Source organism: Etheostoma cragini, chromosome 6, assembly GCF_013103735.1.
Source record: "Etheostoma cragini isolate CJK2018 chromosome 6, CSU_Ecrag_1.0, whole genome shotgun sequence".
NCBI classification, from domain to species: Eukaryota; Metazoa; Chordata; class Actinopteri; order Perciformes; family Percidae; genus Etheostoma; species Etheostoma cragini.
In genome coordinates, this window is record NC_048412.1 from 4794054 (window position 1) to 4798167 (window position 4114).

Sequence of the window (4114 nt, forward strand, 5' to 3'; positions counted from 1 at the left end):
TTTCTTATAGAAGCAGCACTCGGTCCCCTTATCCAGTCATACACTCTTAACTGGTTATTAATCACTTTCTAGTTTATTACTTGTTCACGTTTGTTAATAACTTTGTCTTTATCTATTGTTTTGTTAAATGCCAGGGGTCTAAGACAGATTTGTAAAAGGAAAGCCTTATTTTTATTTGCCAAACAACTTCATATGGATTTTTGTTTTTTTCAAGATAGTCATTCCACATCTGCTGATATTAATTTCTGGAAGTCTCAATGGGGCAATGATATTTGGTTCTCTCATGGCTCAGAGAGATCTGCTGGAGTAACCACGCTTAAAAATAATTTCACTGGTGATGTCTTACACTCAGACTGTGACTCCCTAGGACACTACCTTTGTAGTGTAAATAGAGTTGACAATATTTCTATCATAGTTTTTAACCTTTACGGTTATAATAACAAGCTTGACAATGATAAGTTACTTGACTCTATAGAGGAAAGAATTACATTTTGGCTCACCAAATACCCAAACTCCCTTCTTTTAATTGGTGGAGACTTTAACATTGCTTTAGATAATGCTCTGGCAGGTGGCCCCCTACGCGGCCCTCCCCCCTTAGCAAAAACCTTAGAACACTTATGGGTTGATTTAACATTGTAGATGTTTGGAGAGAGAAATTTCCTGATGACAGATCCTTCACTTGGAGTAATAGTTCAGGATCCAGTCAGTCTCGTATAGATTTTTGGCTGTTATCCAATAGCATTGATAAAGAGAAAGTTACAGTAAATATCCTTGCCACTCCTCTCACTGACCATAGAGCAATTCAAATAAACATTCAATTTAGTGCATCTAATACAATCTATAAACCTTGCTACTGGAAGCTAAACAATTCCCTGTTACAGCATGAAAAGGTTAAGACTGAAATTATTAAGTTAATTACTCTTTTTTTCCGAAGGCTAGGAAAGAAAAATCCTACAACACTAACTGGGAACTGTTTAAGTTTGAGTTGGGAAAATTCTTAAGACATTATGGAACTTCTGTTGCCAAAGCTAAAAGAGAAGAAGTAGAGGAAGTCATAAGTAAAATGTCCTCATTTTTTCAAAGGCCCCCTGGCGAAGTTTCAGAGGAGGATAAATTACTTCTTTTGCAACTTCGAAACAAATTAGATGACTTATATTGACAAAAAGCCAAGGGAGCCTTTGTAAGGTTTAGGAAGAGATGGCTGGAGGAGGGGGAGCAAAATTCTGCATATTTTTTCCGCCTTGAAAGATACCGTGCCAAAATCAATTCTATCCATAACTTAAATATTAATGGAATCATTACGATGATGCTAAATTAATTACAGACTTTTGTTTAACATTTTATAGCAATCTATACAGCTCAAAATATAATGAAGAAGTTACGTCTCAATTTCTTAACTCTGTAAATAACGTTAGAAAGATTAATGTGGCAGAGAGATTATTGTGACACCCCTCTTACAATGACAGAGGTCACTGATTCAATTACTTTGCTCAAAAACAATAAATCCCCTGGCACTGACGGTCTAACTGCAGAGTTTTACAAAGCGTTCTCAGATCACTTGGCCCCATTTTTACTACAGGTTTTTATGGAGAGTATAGAGAATAATGCCCTTCCTCCTAGCCTCACTCAAGGGCTGATCACATTGCTTCCCAAACCTAGGAAAGACGTGCTTCTTATTGATAGCTGGAGACCCATCTGTCTGCTAAACAATGATTACAAAATTATAGCTTCAATGTTTGCCAGGAGAATTAAAGAAACTCTTGACACAATTATAGATGAGACACAATCAGGCTTCATGAGGAATAGGCACATCTCTAACAATATTAGACTAGTTTTAGATATTCTTGATTACTCTGACTGGATTTCTGAAGATGGCTTCATCCTCTTCTTAGATTTCTATAATTTTGATACAGTAGAACACCAATTTATTTTTCTGTCTTTAGAAAAATTTGGTTTTGGGAATTTTTTCTTCAAAGCAATTAAAACTTTATATATTAATGGCAACAGTTCTATCAAAGTGAAGAATGGTACTTCCCCAAAATGTGGCATTCGTCAGGGATCTCCGATTTCCCCTTATCTGTTCTTACTTTGTACACAAATTCTCTCAACTCATATCGGTAACAGAGTTGTACAAGGAATGTCTGTCGCGGGTAGGGATATTATCATCAGTCAGCTTGCTGACGATACAACCATCTTAAAAAAAAAAATGCAAGCCAGGTACCTGTCACCATCCAAGTAATTAACCAGTTCTCAGGTCTATGCCTAAATATTAATAAATGTGAACTGCTACCTATAAGAGATTGTAATCTACAAACTATCTGCAACATTCCAATCAGGGAAGAAGTTACATACTTAGGTATTATCAACTCTAAAGATCAGAAAGTGAGACGTTCAGTAAATTTCTCTCCAATCCTTAAAAAAACTCAGAACAAATTGAACCAGTGGTTGCAAAGGGACTTCTTTCTAAAAGGCCGAGTATTACTTACCAAGGCTGAAGGGATATCCCGGCTGACGTATGCAGCTCTCTCTTTACACCTGGACAGTAACATTTGTAAAGGTATTGATAGAAGGCTTTTTGACTTCATCTGGAAAAATCGTACCCATTATATCAAAATGTTTCTGTCACTTCAACAGTTTAACATTGTGTTCTTAAAAAAACACACATCTCCATGCTGGAAACGTGCGTTTCGGCTTCTTCTGATATTTTTGTGATGTTTTAACCTTGTTTCTGTCATTTCAACAGGTTTAGATCGGTTTCTTAACAGAAGCTGTTAAACAAACATCTACATGCTGGAAACGTGCGTTTCGGCCTCTTCTGATCTTTCTGTGATGTTTTAAGCTTGTTTCTGTCATTTCAACAGTTTTACATTGGTTTCTTCATAAAAGCTGGTAAACACACATCTCCATGCTGGAAACATGCGTTTCGGCCTCTTTTGATCTTTCTGTAATGTTTTAACCTTGTTAATGTCCTTTTAACCGTTTTACATTGGTTTCTTAATAAAAGCTGTTAAACACACATCTACATGCTGGAAACGTGCGTTTCGGCCTCTTCTGATCTTGTTGCGATGTTTTAACATTGTTTCTGTCATCTCAACAGTTTTACATTGGTTTCTTAACAAAAGCTTTTAAACACACATCTCCATGCTGGAAACGTGCGTTTCGGCTTCTTCTGATATTTTTGTGATGTTTTAACCTTGTTTCTGTCATTTCAACAGGTTTACATCGGTTTCTTAACAGAAGCTGTTAAACAAACATCTACATGCTGGAAACGTGCGTTTCGGCCTCTTCTGATCTTTCTGTGATGTTTTAAGCTTGTTTCTGTCATTTCAACAGTTTTATATTGTTTTTTTAACAAAAGCTGTAAAACACACATCTCTATGATGGAAACCTGCGTTTCTGCCTCTTCTGATCTTTTTGTGATGTTTTAAGCTTGTTTCTGTCATTTCAACAGTTTTACATTGGTTTCATAATAAAATCTGTTAAACACACATCTCCATGCTGGAAACATGCGTTTCGGCCTCTTTTGATCTTTCTGTGATGTTTTAACCTTGTTAATGTCCTTTTAACAGTTTTACATTGGTTTCTTAATAAAAGCTGTTAAACACACATCTACATGCTGGAAACGTGCGTTTCGGCCTCTTCTGATCTTTTTGTGATGTTTTAACCTTGTTTCTATCATTTCAACAGGTTTACATTGGTTTCTTAACAGAAGCTGTTAAACACACATCTACATGCTGGAAACGTGCGTTTCGGCCTCTTCTAATCTTTCTGTGATGTTTTAAGCTTGTTTCTATCATTTCAACAGGTTTACATTGGTTTCTTAATAAAAGCTGTTAAACACACATCTCCATGCTGGAAACGTGCGTTTCGGGCTCTTCTGATCTTTTTGCGATGTTTTAACATTGTTTCTGTCATTTCAACATGTTTACATCGTTTTTTTAACAGAAGCTGTTAAACAAACATCCACATGCTGGAAACGTGCGTTTCGGCCTCTTCTGGTCTTTCTGTGATGTTTTAAGCTTGTTCATGTCATTTAAACAGTTTTACATTGGTTTCTTAACAAAAGCTGTAAAACACACATCTCCATGCTGGAAACGTGCGTTTCGGCCTCTTC